Source organism: Bufo bufo, chromosome 1, assembly GCF_905171765.1.
Source record: "Bufo bufo chromosome 1, aBufBuf1.1, whole genome shotgun sequence".
In the NCBI taxonomy this organism is placed as follows: domain Eukaryota; kingdom Metazoa; phylum Chordata; class Amphibia; order Anura; family Bufonidae; genus Bufo; species Bufo bufo.
Window position 1 is genome coordinate 774209320 of NC_053389.1, and position 26679 is coordinate 774235998.

General features: G+C 44.5%; 2 protein-coding genes across 2 annotated transcripts in view; both read left to right on the forward strand.

Moving 5' to 3' along the window:
* Positions 1-26679, forward strand: part of LOC120986334 (chromaffin granule amine transporter-like) — a 309248-nt gene that overhangs the window by 129043 nt on the left and 153526 nt on the right. The gene's annotated exons all lie outside the window — the stretch shown is intronic.
* The window catches only part of LOC120987787 (chromaffin granule amine transporter-like), a 520630-nt gene that overhangs the window by 128974 nt on the left and 364977 nt on the right, over positions 1-26679 (forward strand). The window lies entirely within an intron of this gene.

The following is a 26679-nucleotide window of genomic DNA, read 5'->3' on the forward strand; positions in this document are numbered from 1 at the left end:
CAGCAGGGGTCCCAGGGGGCTTGTTGTCCCCTTTCAGGGACCCTTGGTGTTGTACGTGGCTGGGTGGAGGAAGAGACCTTCAATGACGTCAGTGAGGACAAGGAACGGGACATGGCTAGCTTGGTATCCAACCTTGTGCAAATGGGGAGTTTGCGGTTGTGCAAATGGACTGTTTGCGGTTGTTTGCGGTGCGTTAAACGGGGAGTTTGGTCTGTCATAGTTTGGTCTGTCACTGTGAAGCGGGCGTAACCCTTACACTACCTGATCGATACAACATCATACCTGATGTTTTAAAGCACGTTATTCCAAACAATTTAGGAATGTTAGGTGATTTATGCCCTTTATGGATTAAAACCCAACTCTGTGTCAACTACGTAATTTTCCATGGGAGTTTTGCCATGGATCCCCCTCCGGCATGCACAGTCCAGGTGTTAGTCCCCTTGAAACAACTTTTCCATCACTATTGTGGCCAGAAAGAGTCCCTGTGGGTTTTAAAATTCGCCTGCCTATTGAAGTCTATGGCGGTTCGCCCGGTTCGCCCCTTCGCAAACACTTGCGAAAATTTGCGTTCGCAAACGCTAAATTTTATGTTTGCGACATCTCTATTTGTAAAGTGGTAATATTACATCCCTGTCCCATGAGTCCATGCCTCGATTAATGAATGACAATATCCTAGTGGCCTTAGAAGCAGCTAAATGACATTGTATGCTGTAATTTATTCTACCATCCACAAGGAAACCCAAATCCTTCTCTACAAGTGACTCTCCCAGTGCTACATCACCTGGGACATACAGTACAGACCAAAAGTTTGGACACACCTTCTCATTCAAAGAGTTTTCTTTATTTTCATGACTGAAAATTGTAGATTCACACTGAAGGCATCAAAACTATGAATTAACACATGTGGAATTATATTCATAACAAACAAGTGTGAAACAACTGAAAATATGTAATATTCTAGGTTCTTCGAAGTAGCCACCTTTTGCTTTGATTACTGCTTTGCACACTCTTGGCATTCTCTTGATGAGCTTCAAGAGGTGGTCCCCTGAAATGGTTTTCACTTCACAGGTGTGCCCTATCAGGTTTAATAAGTGGGATTTATTGCCTTATAAATGGGGTTAGGACCATCAGTTGCGTTGAGGAGAAGTCAGGTGGATACACAGCTGATAGTCCTACTGAATAGACTGTTAGAATTTGTATTATGGCAAGAAAAAAGCAGCTAAGTAAAGAAAAACGAGTGGCCATCATTACTTTAAGAAATGAAGGTCAGTCAGTCAGCTGAAAAATTGGGAAAACTTTGAAAGTAAGGGCTATTTGACCATGAAGGAGAGTGATGGGGTGCTGTGCCAGATGACCTGGCCTCCACAGTCACCGGACCTGAACTCAATCGAGATGGTTTGGGGTGAGCTGGACCGCAGAGTGAAGGCAAAAGGGCCAACAAGTGCTAAGCATCTCTGGGAACTCCTTCAAGACTGTTGGAAGACCATTTCAGGGGACTACCTCTTGAAGCTCATCAAGAGAATGCCACGAGTGTGCAAAGCAGTAATCAAAGCAAAAGGTGGCTACTTTGAAGAACCTAGAATATGACATATTTTCAGTTGTTTCACACTTGTTTGTTATGTATATAATTCCACATGTGTTAATTCATAGTTTTGATGCCTTCATAGTCATGAAAATAAAGAAAACTCTTTGAATGAGAAGGTGTGTCCAAACTTTTGGTCTGTACTGTATGAAGCACAGAGATTATTACTACCAATATGCATAACTTTACATTTGTCCACATTGAACCTCTGCTCTGTCATTCCAGCAAACCGTTCTTGTTATTGGGGTGCAAGTGCTGTTTGATACAGCCATTTAATATTTCTACAGTACGTTTTATTTGCCCTTGTGCGGTGCAGTTATATTTTGTAAAGCCCTTTTTGCCGTGTATTAGTGGCAAAAGAAAATATATTTGCCCTTGTGCGGTGTAATTATATATTCTAAAGCCCTGTTTGCCATGTATTAGTGGTTGCACTTATATATTGAAAAGCCTTGTGAAAAGTAAAAGTGGAAAACAATTAGGGCCTAATTTCCGTTCAGCGGTGCAGTTATATATTCTAAAGCCCTGTCTGCCGTGTATTACTGGCAAAAGAAAAATATATTTGCCGTTCAGCGTTGCACTTATATGTTGAAAAGCCTTGTGTAGTTTAAAAGTGAAAAAAAATTAGGGCCTAATTACCGTTCAGCGGTGCAGTTATATATTCTAAAACCCTGTCTGCCGTGTATTAGTGGCAAAAGAAAAATATATTCACAGTTTAGCGTTGCACTTATATATTGAAAAGCCTTGTGTCGTGTAAAAGTGGAAAACAATTCGGGCCCAATTTCCATTCAGCGGTGCAGTTATATATTTTAAAGCCCCGTCTGCCGTGTATTAGTGGCAAAAGAAAAATATATTTGCCGTTCAGCGTTGCACTTATATGTTGAAAAGCCTTGTTTAGTTTAAAAGTGGAAAAAATAAGGGCCTATTTGCAGTTCAGCGGTGCAGTTATATGTGGTAAAGCTTTTTTTGCGGTATGGACCGAATTATGTAGTGGTGAAATTTTTTATGGGAAACAGGCTTTTTGGGGGAAAATTGATGGGTGATTGTAGACTTTGTTCTGTATGAACCGAAATCCATTATCCTTTCATTGGTGAATATTTTTTTTCAAATTTTTAAAAAAAAATTTTTTTGTGAAAATTGATGGGTGATTGTAGACCTCATTTTGCTGTATGGACTGAATTACGTGGTGGTGAAATTTTTTAGGTGAAACCAATGAACCAAATTCCATTATCCTTTCATTGGTGAAATTTTTTATTCAAACATGTGTTTTTATCTGCTCCATCTGCATTTGATCTCCACAGAACACAAGACATGACAGGAGAGCCTCTGCTTTGGAGTCCAAGTCCAGTGTCTTACGATCAGGAGTTCCATCAGAATTGTGTGTAACATTCTTGCTCCCTGTGCAAAGCCATAACAAAAGGACTCCATAGGCATACACATCAGAGGAACCTGAAGATTGTTGCCCCAATTTTATTTCAGGAGCAGTAAACAGCGGGAAGCAAATAAAGGTGGCTGAACTCCGCTGCTCTGTATCTCTTGTGAAGTCAATGTCTCCAACTATGCCCCTCTCGCGATTTACAGCAAATACATTATTTTCATGTAGAGATTCAAGATTTATGAAGCCATGTGCAACCCCTCTAATCACTCTCACCCTGTTCTGCTCCTGGTTTGCCTGGGCGAACGGAGTCACACAGAGGAGGAACTGCTCCGTGTCCTTCAGCAAGAAATTGAATCCTGGCTTTCTCCGCTCCAACTGAAAATCGGAACCATGGTGACTGACAACGGGAAGAACATGGTTTCGGTGCTGCGTCAAGGAGAGCTGGGCCATGTGCCCTGCATGGCACACGTGTTCAATCTGGTTATATCACGACCGGCGTGCCGATCACATATGTGATGCAAAGGGAGGGAAAAGGAAGGCCCTGTCCAAGGGAGAGGGAAAGATGGTGACCCCTAACTCACCTTGAGGCTGGCACCTGACTGCCCTGACGTCCCTAGACGTACAAACAATTTCTCTGAGGGACAAGAGACTGGGGCGTCCCCCTGGGCCTCTAACACCTTCCCGTCCAGAACAGAGTGTACAGCGGAGACAACCACTCCTCTTTGTAGAATGGGTACCAGATCACCCACATTTCCCCCTCCAGGGAAACTACGAGATAATGCATCTGCCTTGGTATTTTTTGCCCCAGGACGAAAGGTGACAAAAAAGTTAAACCTGGTAAAAAATAGAGACCACCTAGCTTGTCTAGGGGTGAGACGCTTAGCTGATTCAAGGTACAGAAGTTTTTTGTGGTCCATAATCACAGTGACGGGGTGGATTGCCCCCTCTAAAAAGTGACGCCATTCTTCAAACGCTAGTTTAATAGCTAATAGTTCCCTATTGCCAATATCATAGTTCTTCTCCGCTGCAGATAGTTTTTTTAGAAAAGAAAGCACAAGGACGCCATTTGCCAGGAGACGGACCCTGAGACAGTACAGCCCCCACTCCCACCTCTGACGCATCTACTTCAACAATAAAAGGCTGGGAGACATCAGGTTGGATTAGTACCGGTGCCGAGGTAAACCTCTCTTTTAGAGAGGAAAATGCAATTTTGGCGGCGTCAGACCATATAGAAAAATCAGTCCCCTTCCTAGTCATGTCAGTAAGGGGTTTGACAATCACAGAATAGTTTTTAATGAATTTTCTATAGAAATTTGTGAAACCCAAAAACCGTTGCAGTGCTTTAAGGTTCTCAGGAAGATCCCAATCTAGAATTGCCTGGACTTTCCTAGGATCCATACGGAAACCTGAAGCAGATAATAAATATCCCAGGAACTGTATTTCCTGAACGGCGAAAACACACTTCTCAATTTTCGCATATAATTTATTCGTCCGTAGGACCTGCAGTACCTGTCTGACATGTACCTCGTGTGTCTTCAGATCAGACAAGTAAATTAAAATATCATCTAGATATATTACCACAAACCTGCCGATACACAAAAAATGTCATTAACGAAATGTTGTAAGACAGCGGGAGCATTGGTCAGACCAAAAGGCATGATTAGATTTTCATAATGCCCATCCGGGGTGTTAAAGGCTGTCTTCCACTCATCCCCTTCCTTAATACGCATCAGATTGTAGGCCCCCCTAAGATCAAGTTTGGAGAACCACCTAGCACCCACAATCTGATTAAACAGGTCAGGAATGAGAGGAAGAGGGTATAGGTCTCGGATGGTTATCCGGTTTAGTTCGCGGAAATCTAGGCAAGGACGCAGGCCCCATTTTTCTTTTTAACAAAGAAAAACCCTGCAGCCACGGGTGATGAAGAGGGTCTGATGTGTCCCTTAGCCAAGCTCTCTGAGATATAATCTTTCATGGCTTGTGTCTCGGGACCCGAAATATTATATAACCTGGTCTTGGGTAATTTCGAACCGGGAATCAGGTTAACCGGGCAATCATAAGGACGGTGAGGTGGTAACTTCTGACACCCCTTTTCAGAGAAAACGTCCTCAAGGTCCGAAACAAAAGTAGGTAGAGTAGCTATGGAGGCTACTGGATTGTGCACTACCAACCAGGGAAGACCCTCCAGAACATAACATGATAGACACTCGTTATGGTGGTCCCCTACCCGAAGGTGTAAGTTATGGACAATATGAGTAAAGTTTCTCTGAGACAGAGGAGCAGAGTCGATAGCGAAAAATGGGAATAGGTCTCTGTAGCGTACAGAAAGACAAACCCATAGTCTGGGCAAACTGGGCATCTATCAAATTTACTCCTGCTCCACTGTCTAGGAAGAAAGAAATAATCTCTGTCTTAACACCAACAACAACAACCGCTGGCAACACAAATTGAGATGTTCGTATGGAGGAAACGTATACCCCCCGGCTGACATCCTCCACACAGCCTGGGGTTAGTAGTTTTCCGACGGTCTTTTGTTTTTGAGTATGGAAGGACAGACATTAAAGGGTTTCTACCACCACATTTTGACCTAATAAGCTGTCAGACACTAGCGATCTGCTAGTGTCTGTTGTACCTAACCATACTATTGTAATTCCTTTCTCTGCAGCGGTTACCCTAAAAAACGTAGTTTTATTGGTATGCAAACGAGCCTCTAGGTGCTATGGGGGCGTCTTTTCAGCACCTAGAGGCTCCGTCCACTCACCATTTCTGCCGCCCAGCACGCTCCAGCCCGCCCCTCTCCTCTAGATTGACAGCCTACTCGCGCCTGCGCCATGTGCTTCTGTATTCGGCGCAGGCGCAGTGACTGTTGGACTTCTCCCTGCACCGTAATCGGCGCAGGTGCGGTGAAGATGCTGGCGCAGGGAGACAGTCACTGCGCCTGCGCCGAATACAGAAGCACACGGCGCAGGCGCGAGAATTCGGCCGAGATGGAGAGAAGTAGGCTGTTAATCTAGAGGAGAGGGGCGGGCTGGAGCGCGCTGGGCGGCAGAAATGGTGAGTGGACGGAGCCTCTAGGTGCTGAAAAGACGCCCCCATAGCACCTAGAGGCTCATTTGCATACCAATAAAACTACGTTTTTTAGGGTAACTGCTGCAGAGAAAGGAATTACAATAGCATGGTTAGGTACAGCAGACACTAGCAGATCGCTAGTGTCTAACAGCTTATTAGGTCAAAATGTGGTGGTAGAAACCCTTTAATGAAATGACCCCTCCCCCCACAGAAAAAACAAACCCCACACCTACAGCGAGCCTCAGGAGGACGGACCTGATGAGTAGTTCCTCCTAGCTGCATAGGCTCGTCTAGGTCTGTACAGACTAGCTGCTGCTTGGGAGGGGTTACTAATTGCTCAGGATCTTTCAATCTGTCCCTAAGACGTCTATCTATTCTGATAGAAAGGGACATAACAGCATCAAGGGAAAAGGGGGTTTCATACAGTGCAAGCGCATCCTTAACCCTTTCGGATAACCCAGAGCAAAACTGACTCCTGAGAGCCAGATCGTTCCACTGGGTATCCGTAGCCCACCTACGGAACTCTGAGCAATACTCCTCTGCTCACGACCTGCGTGCCGATCACATACGTGACGCAAAGGGGGGGAAAGGAAGGCCCTGTCCAAGGGAGAGGGAAAGATGGTGACCCCTAACTCACCTTGAGGCTGGCACCTGACTGCCCTGACGTCCCTAGACGGGTTTCTCACCCGTATACAGATCACGTGCCTAAACCCTGGCTTTCCCTAAGATGAGCCCTACGTAGTGAATAGGGTGGTGGGAACACTAGTCCGCACCACTAACACTAAAGGGAAACACTAGGGAGAAGACAGACAATACTGACAAAACATATAGTCCCAGGTGGGCGACAACAAACAACCAACAGGGATCCGGAGGGTAATGCTCTGGTACGACAACCAGGGATAACAGCAACTCAGCTCCAGTGGGTCAGTATAGAAATCCAGGCAGGAAGCTCTATATCTGGCAACCAGAGAAGTGGGAGAGGGGAATATAAGGAGGTTGGGAGTGCCGGACAAGAAACAGCTGAGGAGAAGAAGCTACGGATCCCTGAGTGAGACAAAAAGGATTGCAAGGCAAACACAGAAAGCTACCATTAAGTAACAACGCGATCTTTAGACATAGAGCGCGCAGCCACCCGCTGCGACTTCCTGACCCCGGGTATAACGGAGTCAGATGTGGCTCTTGATACCCTCGTGACAGGTTGTCAAGCAGTTCCTGAAGTTTTCAACCCATCTTCAAGACATTCTAAAAACGGCCAGGAAACTTTGCATGCACTTCAGCGACTCGTACACCACACCCTCCTTGATCTCCCAACATAGGCTGATATGCGACGTTTCCACCCGTTGGAATTCCACCCTCCATATGATGGACTGACTATGCAAACAGAGAAAGGCCATCAATGATTTCTTGATGATCCAAGCGGACAGGATTACTCCCCTGTGTAACTTCGATGTCAGCCAGCGGCAGCTCCTGCATGACACCTGCCGTTTGCTCAGGCCCTTTGAGGAGGCCACGTTATTTGTCAGTTGCCAGGACTACGGGATGAACAATGTCATTGCACTGCTTCATGTCCTGGAACAGATGCTGGTAAATCTGTCTGGTCCAGGGACTGGAGACATGGCGCCTAGATCTCATGGCCAAATGAGCCCTGTCGGGGCTGAACTGGAGGACGATGACATTGGAGCACAAGCAATGTGTAGCAAAATGTGTGGTTTTTACACATGGTGACAGGAGAAGAGGAGCAGCCAGAGGAGCTACAGGGCGATGAGGAAGACTAGGCAGAGGACCCAGACACACCATGGCAGTATGCAGTGAAGATGGAGTCAGGCAGTCCCTCCGAGTCACTTGCATGTCTTTCCCATATGCCCAAGTTTATGTAAATGAGTCTACAGGACAAAACAATATAGAAAGGTTATTGATATAATATTAGGACAATTAGAAAACTGAAAATTTTTATGCAGCCCTCCTAAGCAGTGAGAGAAGAGTTAGCTGGCATCCCAAAAAAATATTCAAATTTTTGTCACCCTAATGATAATGATCTAGGTGCCAGGGGAGGGCTGGCAGCCTTAGTCCTGGGGGACAAATCCAGTCAAGTGGCCCATTTTAATTTTGCAGACTTTTATTTTATACAGGAACACATTATCATTTACTGCCCCCCGATGTGGCACGTGTAGTGCGCTGCGCCAATTCGCCCATCTTTCAAAGCCCCCTTCATATTTAAAAAAGGGGAAAAAATAGCGTGCTGCGCCGATTCTTTTGCCTGGCCATTTTTTTTTTTTTTTTTAGATTTGTATTGTTATTTTTAATAAAAAACAGGGGATAACAGGGTACCAAGGTACTGGCACGCAGGCCATGTCATTATACAAGTAGATACGTTGTAAGAACAAATCAGATACATGGTAATACAAGACGAACTCCGTGAGAGTGAGTAGACGGATGGGTAAATAAGTGATCAAGACATCCAGAGATAACAGTATTGGAAGAATGCACTATAATAGCGACATATATTCATAACATAGCGGATCCCAGCTACACGTAAAGATGTAAAATACTAATAAATGGATAAGTAAAGTGGGGACCTTTGATCTGTAAGATGGTGATGGCCAAAGGGGGCCGGGTATAAAGCATTAATGGTGGAACAGAATTGGTCTGCTGTCGTCCCAGATCTAACTCATGATACATGGAGGCTGGGGGTGGATTTGGGGGCTCTAAGAAGACTAGGGGAGCCATTTTTTAAGGAATACAACGTGTGTGCGAGTTTCCCATGAGGACAATTCTTCAAACCTATGAAGTTGGTCAACTTTCTGAAGCCATTGTTCCAATGAGGGTGTTAGGACTTGCATCCAGAATCTAGGAAGCAAAAGGCGGGCAGCTATCAGCATTTGTGAGAAGATATAGGGTGGTTGTGTGTGACCCTTTTCCTGGTTGAAGGACAATATGGCCAACTGTGGGGACGGTTGGAAAGAGGTGTGGCAGATTTTGTTTGCAAGAGAAAATATCTCGGACCACCATTTGGTTATCAAGGGGCAAGTCCACCATAGATGGAGGAAAGTCCCCTTCTCCTGGAGGCACCTCCAGCATGTGTCCGAAGCTGTTTGAGAGAAAAGTGACGTCTTATCTGGCGTATTGTACCATCGATTGAGGATTTTGTATCCATTCTCTTGGATTGCCTGGCCATTTTTAAAAGCCCTGTAGGAATGGAAAAACGTGGCAATTTTTAGCTCCGCCCATTATTAAAAGCCCCTCCTACATATAATAGGCCACTCCCAACAAACACGGTACAGCTGAAATTCTATTGTTGAGGCCTGTCTCTACACATCATACGGAGAGGGGAGGGCCTGTCCTCCGCTCAACTCTCCTCCCTCCCCAGATCCTGCTCAAGGCTTGCGCTTCCCCCCACCATCTGCCACCCGCCCGTGGCCTGCTGCCCCCTTTGGCCGTCCTCACCCAGCTCTGAATCCTCCTTCTGCAAATGGCAGGGGGAGGATCCGGAGCATCTTCTCTCCAACATAGCGCCTCATACCTGTTACATCCAGTGATGTCACCTTTGTTGTAGACGTTCTCTTTCCTCATCTTCTCCATTTAGACCAGACCGCCATGATGATTTTTCAGCCATCTCCCGTCTCTGCAGAGATTGACAAACAGACATTAGTTTCCCACATTTCCATCATCTTCACATCTTCTGAACACCCTTTTCTGCCACCCCCAATACTATACTGCAGAAAAAGTCCCCCTGGAAATACTACTACCACACAGATAGTGCCCCTTTCAACAATTATTGGCACACAGTGCTCTAAAAAATAACTGCGCCCAGACACTAATAGTATAACGATAATGTCCCCCCATAAAATTGTGCTAAGCTGATACTATGCCAGGGTGCCCCCCAAAGTAACAGTGCTCCCCAAAATCCCACCAATAGAAATAATTCTCTGCCAGAGCACACTTAGTAGTAATAATGCCTCTGTAGTGCCCATACTAGTAATCATGTTCCTCATAGCCCCCAGTAGTAGTAAAGCTCTGCATAATACCCCCTAGTAGTAATAATTCTCCCTATAATATGACAGTCCATGAAATACCCCCGCTTATTGCCCACAGTTGAGCTAATGTCCCCATAATGTATGCCAGTATAAAATATCCCTATATAGTGCCCCAGTAAATGCCCTCATAGTGCTCCTCTCCCCCTTCCCCATAGTGTCCCCCATAATATGCCAGTAATAAAATGCCCATTCTTAGTGCCCCCTAGCAGATGCTCCTATATTGCTCCTCTCCCCTATAATGTGTCAGTAAAAAATGCCTCTTCTTAGTGCCACAAGATGCCCTAATAGTGTTCCACTCCCCCATAGTGCCACTCTCCCCTATAGTGCCTCCCATAATGTACCAGTTAAAAATGCCCATAATGTGCCAGTAAAAAATGCCCCCTTAGTGCCACCAGATGCCATAGTGTCCCCCACAATGTGCCAATAAAAAAGGCCCCTATAGTGTCCCCAAATAATGCCCCTATAGTGCCAACAGATGCCCCATAGTGCCGCTCTCCCCTATAGTGCCCCCATAGTGTGCCAATAAAAAAAGCCCCTTTAGAGCCCCCAGATGCCCCCATAGTGCTCATCTCCCCCATGATGCCCCCCATAATGTGTCAGTAAGAAATGCCCCCATAGTGCCCCCCCAAAATGGGCAAGAAATAAATGCCCCCAGAGTGCCACCCCCAAAAAAATGGGGCTGTAAGAAATGCCAGATGCCCCCATAGTGCCAGCTCCCCCCACAAAAAAACCCCCCAAAAAAACACTAATACTTACCTCCATCAGCAGTGATGCGATGCAGGCCTCTTCCGGCCTGTGTCCCTGCTGTGTGCTGCCCGGCTCAGGCGGCGCGATAATAACGTCATCGCACTAATGCCTACAGCCTATCAGAAGAACAGGGAAGGGAGACGTCTCTCCCTCCCCTGCCCTGCAGCCGCACAGACATCTGTATCGCTGTCCTGAGGACAACGATGCAGATGAATATGGAGATGAGCGCTTCCACAATGGAAGAGCTCATCTCCTACTGCCCCCCCACCGCCGTCGGCAACTAGAACCAGGGCCGCGCCGCCTGTGGTGATTTATTGGTACGGCCCTGAGGAATAAAAATAAAATAAAAAATGATTCGTTAAAGACAGCCCAGCGGCCGTTTTTAACATGCTTTAGGGCTGCCTGGGGGGCAATTGCCTCCCTGTCCCCCGTCCCAGCCTGCCCCTGCTAGGTGCGCAGGTCTCCAAGCCATTCAACTAAAATCAGGCAAATTTGAGGCTTACTGGCTCTCAGTCAGATGAGAGCTGGTTTTGAATGTCTCATAGTGCACATCGTCCAACTGGGGGGGCCCTCTACGCTCACTTTCCACTGCCATGGCTGCTTGGGAGGGGTGGCAAGAGCAGGACCAGCAGCAGCAGCAGTAGCCTAAGTCTGGAGTCGCTGATGAGCAGCTTTCTTCACTCGCCTAGTGAAGAAACTACTCACCAGCAGCTAGACATAGATCAGAACCTGAACCAGCAAGTGGTGGTATACTTGGAGTGTACCCTGCCAGTCGTCATTGAAGATCCGCTGGACTACTGGACAGCCAAACTGGATTTGTGGACGCAACTGCCCGAGTTTGCCGTGGAAAAGCTGTCCTGCCCAGCCAGTAGTGTAGCATCAGAGCAGGTGTTTAGTGCGGCGGAGGCCATAGTTACTCCAAGGAGAACTCGCCTGTCCACCCTAAATGTGGAGAGACTAACCTTTGTCAAGATGAATCAGGCGTGGATCAACCAGGAGCTGCTACCTCCACAATATGTCACCTTGCCACTCTGTGGCCTCCTGATGCTGCTGCCCCCTCCATACTCTGTCATAGTGCCACTCTGTGGCCTCCTCCTGATGCTGACGCCACCTCCAGACTCTGTCATTGGGCCACTCTGTGGTCTCCTCATGCGGCTTCCACCTCACCATGTCATAGGGCCACTCTGTGGACTTCTCATCCTGTTTCCACCCTCCCCACTTAATGACTGGGCCACTATTTTGCCATTTTGGCTTGACTGACATCATCATTTATTTGACCCTTCTTCTGATTTGTCAAAAGGAAGGAAAAATGAGACGCACAACGGATACTCTCTAGCAGTTGTAAGGCCTGTGTGGTCCAATTAGAGTTGGCTTATGATTTGGTAGCCAAAAGCAGGAGTGGGTGCAAAACACAGAAGACATGCAAATATTCCGTTCACGTGTCATCTGTTTTGGATCCACTCCTGTTTTTTTTTTGCATTAGCAATACTGATAGATTACAGACCAAATGCTGACCGAGTGAAGGCGGATGCTCCACAGACAGTATAGTTTTTTGGGGGGTTATTGTTGTTCTGACGGATCAGAAGAAGGGCAAAATAATCAGTGACGTCAACACAAACTTACTGCTGACACCCTCTCCACTCTGTCGGAGGGCTCTACTTGTATAAGCGTTTAATAGAACAGGTTCTCTAGACATCTATGTGGAATCAGCTGACGACTGTGTAAAAGGAGTGCGCTTCTTTTTGGCGCTAACATCGACCTTTAAGGCAGAATTCATACTTGAGTTATTTGGTCAGTTTTGGCCCTGTGACTGCCCAAATAAGTGAAGTGTGCAGTGATTCTAAGAGCGACACTTGTCATCTGCATGTCATACGGACTCACAGTATTATTTCACTACCAAAGCAGACTCCCTAAGAGTGTTACTGCAAGGCACAGTGTTCTACACCACTATAAAGGCTCTCTGCAGCCAGGAAATAACCGTTTTTTAAACGAAATTCGCCGCAAATATATTCAGATCAAACCAATTTTTTTCTAAAAAAATCGGTGAAGTGGCGAATCGAATTTTTGAAAAATTCGCTCATCTCTAATCATAACCTCAGGTTGCAAGATCGAATTTGCTTCTACTCCGTCAGATCGTTTCTTCCTTTTCCAGCCTCCCAGGGATTGAGTTCAGGCCGCCACCTTTTTTCAGACGTTGCAGTTCCTTCTTTCTCAGGGGGTGATCTCCCCTAGTCCCTTTGCGGAGGGTTTCATAGGTTTCTATTCCAACCTGTTTGTCGTCCACAAGAAGAAGGGGTCAGTTCATCGTGTTCTGTATCTGAAGTTGCAGAACCGATTTGTCAGGGTCCAGCGCTTCAGGAAGGAGTCCCTCGGCTCTGTGGTTGCCTCTGTGGAATCGGGCGAGGTTGTATCCTCTGTGGACATCCAGAATGCATACGTACATATTCCCATCGCTTCTGCACACCAGCATTTTTCTTCGAATCGCAGAGAAGTTTGTTGCCCTTCGATTTGGTCTGGCAACAGTGCCGTGCGTCTTCACAAAAGTACTCGCTCCCCTCCTTGCCCTTCTTCATTCCAGGGGCATCACTCTGATTCCCTATCTGGATGACATTCTCGTCAAGGCTCCGACCTTTCGTCAGAATGAAAACAGTCTGCACATCACCATGGACGCCCGACACGTTTTGGCTGGCTGGTAAATTTCCAGAAGTCATCCCGGGACGTGGATCACCTTGCACAGCATGGTCCTCAACACTGCCTTGGCCAAAGTAATTCTTCCTCCGGACAAGTGCCTGTCCTTTCAGCGGTCTGTTCGTCTTCTGCTCCGACGGAGGCACTCATCACTCTGTCTTTGCATGCAGGTGTTGGGGACGATGCTCTCCTCCATCTAGGCAATTCCGTTTGCTCAATTTCACACCTGCCCTTTCCAGCGAGCGATCCTGTCATCCTGGGACTGGAATCCGGACTCCTTGAATCGTCCCATCATCCTTCCTCCATGGGTATGGTCGGCCCCCACGTGGTGGCTCTCCACACCAGTCAATGTCTCTGGAAAATCCTTTCTCCCTGTCTCGCGGACAGTCATCACCACCTACGCCAGACTCCACGGGTGGGGTGGAGTCTTCCCACCTCAACCAGTCCAGGGTAAATGGTCTCCATTGTAATCCAGACTGCCTATCTACATCCTAGAACTTCATGCCTTCTACCTGTCTCTGCTTCACTGGACTCCTCTCCTGAGCGGCCTGCCAGTCCGGGTCCAGTCAGACAATGCCACAGCTGTGGCATACGTCAATCGTCAAGGGGGAACCCGCAGTCCTGCAGTGATGGCGGAGCCAGCAAAGATTCTACAGTGTGCGGAGAAGCATGTGCCAGCTATATGGAAATCCTCAAGGGAGAAAGAAAATCGATGCTCAAATGAATGTAAGAGGAAGTGTGGGGTGGTCTTGCCCTGATTGGCTAATAGGTCGACAGACACCTGGATGAGCCAATCAGTGGGGCAGCAGGCAGGGAGGTGCCCTTGTAGAATTACTAGAACTTAATTCTGTGTTGGGCTGTAAATAAGGGTGGATTGGTGTTGCAGTCTGTGGAAGAAAACGATCCTAGGGACAGTGTACAGTCACAATCAAGCTTCTCTTCTAGTGTTAAGGAAAGACTAGAAAGAAGAAAAATTGTGTAGAATAGGGAAGGGCAGGTGAAGCTTTCAGCCAGGGAGTAAGGATTGAAGCTGAGGCTAGTTGTGACAAGTAGGGCATTCTAGCTGCAGTTACTGTCCTATAATACAGTTGCAGCTGCTGCAGAACCTACAAGCAGCCAACATTTTTTTTCTCTCATGTGATTTGAAAGACAGATTTTTTCCCCCCACACCTGAAGTTTCTGTTATTGCTAACTCATTCCCAGTACAATTAGCATTATGTCGCAGTGCTAACTGCTGAGCAACTAGTGTATATTTTTTATTCGGTGCAACATATCCATCTGTGCTAAATGAGTTGCATTTAGCAGAAACAATTTATGACAATAACCCCATCTGTTGCTGCTGAGCAAATTTTTTTTTCACAGTATCATATCTGTGTAGCAAGTAAATGAAAAGGTAGGGGGCACTCCACTATCCGATGCCAAATGAATAAAATTGTTGGAGATTATATGAATATTCTATACGAACGATTAACCAAGTCCTCTATCCACTGACTTTTTGTCCTAATCAAGAGACCCCAGAGCTCCAACTATCAGGTCCATACAACATATTATCGACCATTAGGAGCATACAGTGTGACATTATCATTCCCCCCCCCTTATTTTTTCCATATTTTATATATATACACTGCTCAAAAAAATAAAGGAAACACTTAAACAACACAATGTAACTCCAAGCTGTTTGCTATTGTGCGTTTGCTAATGAGCCTAGCTCACTAAGGTGTTACATTTGTTGCTGGGGGAGGAGTTTGGGAAGGAGTGTGTGTATATATAGAGACAGACTCATTAGCTGGCCTAATTCATTAGCTGCAAGTACTACCTTCAAGTACTACATTAAGTACTAGTAAAGAGATATTGCAGGAGACTGAAGAGATTCAAGAGATACTGCAAGAGATTGGCTTAGAGTCTCCAACTGGCTCATCTGTGTTGTTTTTGCTGATCATTGCTTGAGAAGAGGTAAGGAATTCGGTCAGCTGTTTGCTATTGTGCGTTTGCTAATGAGCCTAGCTCACTAAGGTGTTACATTTGTTGCTGGGGGAGGAGTTTGGGAAGGAGTGTGTGTATATATAGAGACAGACTCATTAGCTGGCCTAATTCATTAGCTGCAAGTACTACCTTCAAGTACTACATTAAGTACTAGTAAAGAGATATTGCAGGAGACTGAAGAGATTCAAGAGATACTGCAAGAGATTGGCTTAGAGTCTCCAACTGGCCCATCTGTGTTGTTTTTGCTGATCATTGCTTGAGAAGAGGTAAGGAATTCGGTCAGCTGTTTGCTATTGTGCGTTTGCTAATGAGCCTAGCTCACTAAGGTGTTACATTTGTTGCTGGGGGAGGAGTTTGGGAAGGAGTGTGTGTATATATAGAGACAGACTCATTAGCTGGCCTAATTCATTAGCTGCAAGTACTACCTTCAAGTACTACATTAAGTACTAGTAATGAGATATTGCAGGAGACTGAAGAGATTCAAGAGATACTGCAAGAGATTGGCTTAGAGTCTCCAACTGGCCCATCTGTGTTGTTTTTGCTGATCATTGCTTGAGAAGAGGTAAGGAATTCGGTCAGCTGTTTGCTATTGTGCGTTTGCTAATGAGCCTAGCTCACTAAGGTGTTACATTTGTTGCTGGGGGAGGAGTTTGGGAAGGAGTGTGTGTATATATAGAGACAGACTCATTAGCTGGCCTAATTCATTAGCTGCAAGTACTACCTTCAAGTACTACATTAAGTACTAGTAAAGAGATATTGCAGGAGACTAAAGAGATTCAAGAGATACTGCAAGAGATTGGCTTAGAGTCTCCAACTGGCCCATCTGTGTTGTTTTTGCTGATCATTGCTTGAGAAGAGGTAAGGAATTCGGTCAGCTGTTTGCTATTGTGCGTTTGCTAATGAGCCTAGCTCACTAAGGTGTTACATTTGTTGCTGGGGGAGGAGTTTGGGAAGGAGTGTGTGTATATATAGAGACAGACTCATTAGCTGGCCTAATTCATTAGCTGCAAGTACTACCTTCAAGTACTACATTAAGTACTAGTAAAGAGATATTGCAGGAGACTGAAGAGATTCAAGAGATACTGCAAGAGATTGGCTTAGAGTCTCCAACTGGCCCATCTGTGTTGTTTTTGCTGATCATTGCTTGAGAAGAGGTAAGGAATTCGGTCAGCTGTTTGCTATTGTGCGTTTGCTAATGAGCCTAGCTCACTAAGGTGTTACATTTGTTGCTGGGGGAGGAGTTTGGGAAGGAGTGTGTGTATATATAGAGACAGACTCATTAGCTGGCCTAATTCATTAGCTGCAAGTACTACCTTCAAGTACTACATTAAGTACTAGTAAAGAGATATTGTAGGAGACTGAAGAGATTCAAGAGATACTGCAAGAGATTGGCTTAGAGTCTCCAACTGGCCCATCTGTGTTGTTTTTGCTGATCATTGCTTGAGAAGAGGTAAGGAATTCGGTCAGCTGTTTGCTATTGTGCGTTTGCTAATGAGCCTAGCTCACTAAGGTGTTACATTTGTTGCTGGGGGAGGAGTTTGGGAAGGAGTGTGTGTATATATAGAGACAGACTCATTAGCTGGCCTAATTCATTAGCTGCAAGTACTACCTTCAAGTACTACATTAAGTACTAGTAAAGAGATATTGTAGGAGACTGAAGAGATTCAAGAGATACTGCAAGAGATTGGCTTAGAGTCTCCAACTGGCCCATCTGTGTTGTTTTTGCTGATCATTGCTTGAGAAGAGGTAAGGAATTCGGTCAGCTGTTTGCTATTGTGCGTTTGCTAATGAGCCTAGCTCACTAAGGTGTTACATTTGTTGCTGGGGGAGGAGTTTGGGAAGGAGTGTGTGTATATATAGAGACAGACTCATTAGCTGGCCTAATTCATTAGCTGCAAGTACTACCTTCAAGTACTACATTAAGTACTAGTAAAGAGATATTGCAGGAGATAGTCAGGAGGTATGCTGGAAGGTGGAAACAATACAAAAAAAAAAAGGTAAGATTTGTTTGATTTGTTTGATTTAAAGTTACAAATTTATTTTTTTATTTTTTTTATTTTTTTTCTCCTCTTTAAAATGGCAGACTTGGTTCAGTGCAGGAATTGTTGTGCATTTATTTCATGTTCCACTCTTTGGAGATTCGGATGCTGTCAGATCTGTAGACAGTTCTCCTTACTGCAGCAGAAAATTGCATTTTTGAAAGCTGAAATATTTAAATTATCTGTTAAACAAACTCCAGCTAGGACTGCTGCAATGCCACTGCCACAGAGGACCCCCAGAAATGGCAGATGGGTTAATGTAGGTTCTGGAAGTCTTAGAGTGGTGGATAGAAGACATGTTTCACAGTCGGTGGTTCTCCATAATTCATTTGCAGCACTCTCAGAATGTAAGGACAACATGGATATGGACTCAAGCACAGAGGGTGAGAAACCATCGACTCCTATGTCTAATGTATGCAACAAAAAAGATAAAGTGAAGTCTCAAAGGATGCAGCTGTTGCTGGGTGATTCAATCATAAGAAGTGTGGAGCTTAAAGAAAATGGTTTTGTGAGATGTCTCCCTGGGGCTACTGCTAGAAGAGATAGAAGACGTATTATTAATATTGTTAAGCAAGCAAAGCAGGAAGGGGACGTGGATGTTCTTGTCCATCTAGGGACAAATGACCTGGCTTGCAATGAAGTGTCAGAGGTGAAAAAATCTTTTATCACACTTGGTAATGACGTACAGGATTTTGCATCCACCATTTCATTTTCTGAAGTTCTGCCTGTGCATAATGTTCAGAATGATAGGCAGAGGCGCATAAAGGAGTTCAACATATGGCTTGGTAAATGGTGTCAAGAGCAAGGATTTGGCTTTGTTTCTCATGATAGCTCTACTTGGAAAAGAAAGGAACTGTACAAAAAAGATGGTTTGCATCTTTCTCTCAAAGGAACAAATGTACTTAGTGAACAACTCCAAGAATTTGCGAAAGAGTATTTAAACTAGGAAGGGGGGGCAAAAGAGTGAAAATAAAAGAGTCCAATTGCCCCCCGAAACAATGCCAGAACAGGTCAGAAGCACAGAGGTTAAGAAATGATAAGCTCAGAGTCCTGTCTACAAATGCTCGCAGTTTAGGTAAAAAAATCAATGAACTTGGGTCAATAATGGCATCTGAGAATGTAGATTTAGTGGCTGTTACGGAGACATGGTTTAATGAAAGAAATGACTGGGACATAACCATACCAGGGTACTCTTTATACAGAAGAGACAGAGAAGGCAAGAAAGGAGGAGGAGTGGCCCTGTATGTGAAAGATAGCATTAAATCTAACCTAATACAAGTTGGTGAGGCCAACATAGAGTCAGTTTGGGTTACGTTGCAGTTTGCTAACCATGCAGTAACTCGTGTAGGTGTGATATATAGACCACCTGGTCAAGTTAAAGAACTAGATGATCTACTAGTTGAAGAAATAGCTAAAATGACAATGAAAGGAGAAGTTATCATTATGGGAGATTTCAATCTTCCAGATATAAACTGGAAAACCAAAATAGCAAGTTCTACCAGGAGTACAGATATTCTAAATTCCCTACTGGGGTTATCTCTACAACAAGTGGTTGAGGAGCCAACCCAGAGGGAGGCCATTTTGGATTTGGTATTCACAAACGGGGATTCGGTATATGATGTCATTGTAGGCGAAACCTTGGGATCTAGTGATCACCAGTCAGTGTGGTTTAATATAAGAACTGTGAAAGAGTCCCACCACACAAAAACAAAAGTTTTAGATTTTAGAAAAACCGACTTTTCAAAAATGAAATTAGTCATAAATGAGTCCTTATCAGACTGGAACGGATTACATGGAGTCCAGGAGAAATGGGACTACTTAAAAGGTGCATTATTGAAGGCAACAGAAAATTGCATTAGACTTGTCAGTAAAAGCAAAAAAAGGAGGAGACCAATGTGGTACTCAGCAGAAGTGGCCCAAATCATTAAAAACAAAAAGCTAGCATTTTGTAATTATAAAAAAACCCAGAGCAATGAAGATAAGGAAATCTACAAGATTAGGCAGAGAGAGGCCAAGCAAGTTATAAGAACTTCTAAAGCGCAGGCAGAAGAAAAACTAGCTCAGTCTATGAAAAAAGGGGATAAGACATTCTTCAGATATATAAATGAAAAAAGGAAATTAAAACAAGGAATAACTAAATTAAAAACAAAGGACGGAAGGTATGTAGAAGAGAATAAAGGGCTAGCCGACTGCCTTAATGAATACTTCTGTTCAGTTTTTACAAAAGAAAAAGGAGAAGGACCTCCACTAGAAAGAATGACTATTAAATCGTTTGATGCATGTATCTTTACAGAGGAAGATGTTCTAAGTTTGCTGTCTAAGGTGAAGACAGATAAGTCACAGGGGCCTGATGAGATACACCCAAAATTATTAAAAGAGCTTAGTGGTGAGCTGGCAAAACCGTTAACAGATTTATTTAACCAATCATTAGTAACAGGAGTCGTCCCGGAAGATTGGAAATTGGCAAATGTCGTGCCCATTCACAAGAAAGGTAGTAGGGAGGAATCGAGCAACTATAGACCAGTGAGTCTGACATCAATAGTAGGCAAATTAATGGAAACCCTATTAAAGGATAGGATTGTGGAACATCTAAAATCCCATGGATTGCAAGATGAAAAACAACATGGGTTTACTTCAGGGAGATCAGTCAAAAAAATCTTATAGATTTTTTTGACTGGGTGAATAAAATAATAGACGGTGGAGGTGCAGTAGACATCGCATATCTAGATTTTAGTAAGGCTTTTGACACTGTCCCACATAGAAGACTTATCAATAAACTGCAGTCATTGAGCATGGACTCCCATATTGTTGAGTGGATTAGGCAGTGGCTGAGTGACAGACAACAGAGGGTTGTAGTCAATGGAGAACATTCAAAACAAGGTCATGTTACCAGTGGGGTTCCACAGGGATCTGTACTGGGACCGATTTTGTTTAATATCTTCATAAGTGATATTGCAAAAGGCCTCGCTGGTAAGGTTTGTCTTTTTGCTGATGACACAAAGATATGTAACAGGGTTGATGTTCCTGGAGGGAAACGCCAAATGGAAAAGGATTTAGGAAAACTAGAAGAATGGTCAGAACTCTGGAAACTGAAATTTAATGTGGATAAGTGCAAGATAATGCACCTGGGGCGTAAAAACCCAAGGGCAGAATATAGAATATTTGACACAGTCCTGACCTCAGTATCTGAGGAAAGGGATTTAGGAGTAATTATTTCAGAAGACTTAAAGGTGGGAAGACAATGTAATAGAGCAGCACGAAATGCCAGCAGAATGCTTGGATGTATAGGGAGAGGTATAAGCAGTAGAAAGAGTGAAGTGCTTATGCCGCTGTACAGAACACTGGTGAGACCTCACTTGGAGTATTGTGCGCAGTACTGGAGGCCATATCTCCAGAAGGATATAGATACTCTAGAGAGAGTTCAGAGAAGAGCTACTAAACTAGTACATGGATTGCAGGATAAAACTTACCAGGAAAGGTTAAAGGACCTTAATATGTATAGCTTGGAAGAAAGAAGAGACAGAGGGGATATGATAGAAACTTTTAAATACATAAAGGGAATCAACTCGGTAAAGGAAGAGAGCATATTTAAAAGAAAAAAAACTACCACAAGAGGACACAGTTTTAAATTAGAGGGGCAAAGGTTTAAAAGTAATATAAGGAAGTATTACTTTACTGAGAGAGTAGTGGATGCATGGAATAGCCTTCCTGCAGAAGTGGTAGCTGCAAATACAGTGAAGGGGTTTAAGCATGCATGGGATAGGCATAAGGCCATCCTTCATATAAGATAGGGCTGGGGGCTATCCATAGTATTCAGTATATTGGGCAGACTAGATGGGCCAAATGGTTCTTATCTGCCGACACATTCTATGTTTCTATGTTTAAGTCAATCACACTTATGTGAAATCAAATTGTCCACTTAGGAAGCAACACTGAGTGACAATCAATTTCACATTCTGTTGTGCAAATGGGATAGACAACAGGTGGAAATTATAGGCAATTAGCAAGACACCCCCAATAAAGGAGTGGTTCTGCAGGTGGTGATCACAGACCACTTCTCAGTTCCTATGCTTCCTGGCTGATGTTTTGGTCACTTTTGAATGCTGGCGGTGCTTTCACTCTAGTGGTAGCATGAGACAGAGTCTACAACCCACACAAGTGGCTCAGGTAGGGCAGCTTATCCAGGATGGCACATCAATGCGAGCTGTGGTAAGAAGGTTTGCTGTGTCTGTCAGCGTAGTGTCCAGAGCATGGAGGCGCTACCAGGAGACAGGCCAGTACATCAGGAGACATGGAGGAGGCCGTAGGAGGGCAACAACCCAGCAGCAGGACCGCTACCTCCGCCTTTGTGCAAGGAGGAACAGGAGGAGCACTGCCAGAGCCCTTCAAAATGACCTCCAGCAGGCCACAAATGTGCATGTGTCTGCTCAAACGGTCAGAAACAGACTCCATGAGGGTGATATGAGGGCGCGACGTCCACAAGTGGGGGTTGTGCTTACAGCCCAACACTGTGCAGGACGTTTGGCATTTGCCAGAGAACACCAAGATTGGCAAGATTGGCAAATTCGCCCCTGGCGCCCTGTGCTCTTCACAGATGAAAGCAGGTTCACACTGAGCACATGTGACAGAGTCTGGAGACGCCGTGGAGAACGTTCTGCTGCCTGCAACATCCTCACACATGACTGGTTTTGCATTGGGTCAGTAATGGTGTGGGGTGGCATTTCTTTGGAGGGCCGCACAGCCCTCCATGTGCTCGCCAGAGGTAGCCTGACTGCCATTAGGTACCGAGATGAGATCCTCAGACCCCTTGTGAGACCATATGCTGGTGTGGTTGGCCATGGGTTCCTCCTAATGCAAGACAATGCTAGACCTCATGTGGCTGGAGTGTGTCCGCAGTTCCTGCAAGACGAAGGCATTGATGCTATGGACTGGCCCTCCCGTTCCCCAGACCTGAATCCAATTGAGCACATCTGGGACATCATGTCTCGCTCTATCCACCAACGTCACGTTGCACCACAGACTGTCCAGGAGTTGGCAGATGCTTTAGTCCAGTTCTGGGAGGAGATCCCTCAGGAGACCGTCCGCCACCTCATCAGGAGCATGCACAGGCGTTGTAGGGAGGTCATACAGGCACGTGGAGGCCACACACACTACTGAGCCTCATTTTGACTTGTTTTAAGGACATTACATCAAAGTTGGATCAGCCTGTAGTGTGTTTTTCCACTTTAATTTTGAGTGTGACTCCAAATCCAGACCTCCATGAGTGGAAAAATGTGATTTCCATTTTTAAATTTTTGTGTGATTTTGTTGTCAGCACATTCAACTATGTAAAGAACAAAGTATTTCAGAAAAATATTTAATTAACTCAGATCTAGGATGTGTTATTTTTGCACAGTGTGTATGTGTATATATACACTGCTCAAAAAAATAAAGGGAACACTTAAACAACACAATGTAACTCCAAGTCAATCACACTTCTGTGAAATCAAACTGTCCACTTAGGAAGCAACACTGAGTGACAATCAATTTCACATGCTGTTGTGCAAATGGGATAGACAACAGGTGGAAATTATAGGCAATTAGCAAGACACCCCCAATAAAGAAGTGGTTCTGCAGGTGGTGACAACATACCACTTCTCAGTTCCTATGCTTCCTGGCTGATGTTTTGGTCACTTTTGAATGCTGGCGGTGCTTTCACTCTAGTGGTAGCATGAGATGGAGTCTACAACCCACACAAGTGGCTCAGGTAGTGCAGCTTATCCAGGATGGCACATCAATGTGAGCTGTGCCAAGAAGGTTTGCTGTGTCTGTCAGCGTAGTGTCCAGAGCATGGAGGCGCTACCAGGAGACAGGCCAGTACATCAGGAGACGTGGAGGAGGCCGTAGAAGGGCAACAACCCAGCAGCAGGACCGCTACCTCCGCCTTTGTGCAAGGAGGAACAGGAGGAGCACTGCCAGAGCCCTGCAAAATGACCTCCAGCAGGCCACAAATGTGCATGTGTCTGCTCAAACGGTCAGGAACAGACTCCATGAGGGTGATATGAAGGCCCGACGTCCACAGGTGGGGGTTGTGCTTACAGCCCAACACCGTGCAGGACGTTTGGCATTTGCCAGAGAACACCAAGATTGGCAAATTCGCCACTGGCACCCTGTGCTCTTCACAGATGAAAGCAGGTTCACACTGAGCACATGTGACAGACGTGACAGAGTCTGGAGACGCCATGGAGAACGTTCTGCTGCCTGCAACATCCTCCAGCATGACCGGTTTGGCATTGGGTCAGTAATGGTGTGGGTGGCATTTCTTTGGAGGGGCGCACAGCCCTCCATGTGCGAGCCAGAGGTAGCCTGACTGCCATTAGGTACCGAGATGAGATCCTCAGACCCCTTGTGAGACCATATGCTGGTGCGGTTGGCCCTGGGTTCCTCCTAATGCAAGACAATGCTAGACCTCATGTGGCTGGAGTGTGTCAGCAGTTCCTGCAAGATGAAGGCATTGATGCTATGGACTGGCCCGCCTGTTCCCCAGACCTGAATCCAATTGAGCACATCTGGGACATCATGTCTCGCTCTATCCACCAACGTCACGTTGCACCACAGACTGTCCAGGAGTTGGCAGATGCTTTAGTCCAGGTCTGGGAGGAGATCCCTCAGGAGACCGTCCGCCACCTCATCAGGAGCATGCACAGGCGTTGTAGGGAGGTCATACAGGCACGTGGAGGCCACACACACTACTGAGCCTCATTTTGACCAGCCTGTAGTGTGTTTTTCCACTTTAATTTTGAGTGTGACTCCAAATCCAGACCTCCATGGGTTGAAAAATTTGATTTCCATTTTTTAATTTTTGTGTGATTTTGTTGTCAGCACATTCAACTATGTAAAGAACAAAGTATTTCAGAAGAATATTTAATTAACTCAGATCTAGGATGTGTTATTTTTGTGTTCCCTTTATTTTTTTGAGCAGTGTGTATATATATATATATATATATATATAAAAAAAATTATTTATTTAATTTTTTGCCTGATTTGGTGACAATTGTGTTTTTATATTGAGTTTTTTATATTGTATTTTATCTATTGTTCTCAATGTGTTATTTGTTTTAAAGTGACCCATCATCAGTGGACCACAGACCCTATTTTTATCCATACAATAAAGTTTCTGTGAAGGTTCTCATTTATCCAGGTCATGGTATATCTGTAAAGAATAAATCAAGGCAACTGGACGTACTGTAGATTTTGTTTTCAAGAAATCTACAGTACGTCCAGTTGCCTTGATTTATTCTTTACAGACATGCAATAAAGTATTATGTGCTAATTTTGCACCATCTATCTACAATTCGGTCTCCAACTATTTTATCCATTTAGCATCGGATAGTGGAGTGCCCCCTACCTTTTCATTTACTTGCTAAACTCAATTTTATTTCGACCAGGGGTAGGTCGTAAGGGTTGTGCACCATACCTAGCGGATACAAGAGGTTTGAGACGCTATACTACATTTATTTCATTTCTTTGTTCCAATACCCATGCTGTGCTCCCTCCTGTTATCAGCATGGATATCTGGAGCCATATGGACACTTAAGTCAAAAGAATTGAGACATACACCTTTGATAAAAAAAAAAATTGTGAAGAATCTGCACAATCTACAGATGATATGTTTAAAGATTTGGAAAAACTTCTGCATAAGCAATTGAGAAACAAATGGGAAATCAGATCACTGAATCAATTTCTACATAGCGGCCTGATCCCCAAAGGTTTACAATTCACTAAAAAAACTGATCAAGATCTACTATGTGACTCTTTTAAGCTGGAATGGGAGATGTTCCGGAAAGAACAGTCCTGCCAACTTATAAGATTGATCATTAAAAGACACACAGAGATCTTAGAAGACATCACAAAACAAATAGCTAATTTGGAAGGTACCATAGACACGTTACCACAAGATCCCACCTATAACAAGTGGCAAGAAAGAATCTGTAAGAGTTTGGACTCTTTAGAGAGAGACATAATGAGTAAAAAAACCAAGAAGTTTAGACACACTAATAAAATAAACAGTCAAATACAGGACACCCCAACACAGGGACACACTCAGACACAGGAATCAACAGAACCACAAAGAAATAATAATTTTACCATCACAATATATCGACCACCAATAGATTTGAAGCCCTGTCATCTCCCCTTTTCTTAGATCATGCACACATCACAAGACAAGGAGGCGTCACACACGCTCCCCCACTCCATCTCGGGGCTCAACAAAATTACAGACTCAGACACGTACACACGATTACAATTTGCGACAGCACCATCACATCTAAAGACACAACAAGGAACAGAACTACCCACAGAGACACCAACAACATCACAAGGATCACTACAACCCAAGAGCACCCACAAGGATACACAATCACGACTACGAAAACGAGTACGCAGAGGAAGACATAAACAGAATAAGACCCCAACACAAACAACACAGGAGACATCCATAATAGTGAACCTCAGTGATACTGAATTATCTCCAACACAAAACTCACTTTTAAATAAAGGTCTAAAATTTTCACCCACTACCCCCCTTGACAAATTTTCTACCTTTATAGGGATAGAAAAATTTGTAAGAAAACTGTGCTTGAGGAAATATTTTATCAAAAATCCTATAATAAAAGAACATCTTGACCCTACTCCTTTCGTACATACAGACCTTGAGATCCCCTCTAAGAAATATCCCAGACAAGAGATAAGTTATGAGATTTCTACCTTTAAAAAGAATGTAGAAGCAGATCTACGCAAACTAAAACATCCCAGGATTACAAAAAATCTTACTAAAAAAGAATTTGAGGCCATTAAACAATTACAGTCAAGCAAGAATATAACAATAAGACCCGCAGATAAAGGGGGGGCGCTGGTAATCCTAAACACGACCGACTATGAGAGAGAGTTTAGGAGACAACTTATGGACACAGTCACGTATAATAAATTACAATCAGATCCAACATATGAATATTACCAACAACTGATTGCCCTCTGCAAAAGAGAATGCAATAAAGGGATACTGTCAGTTGATGAATCTAGATACATAACTGAAACCCAAAAGCGGATACCAGTTTTCTATTGCATCCCAAAAATTCACAAGAGCCTAACCAACCCATCAAGAAGGCCGAACATATCAGG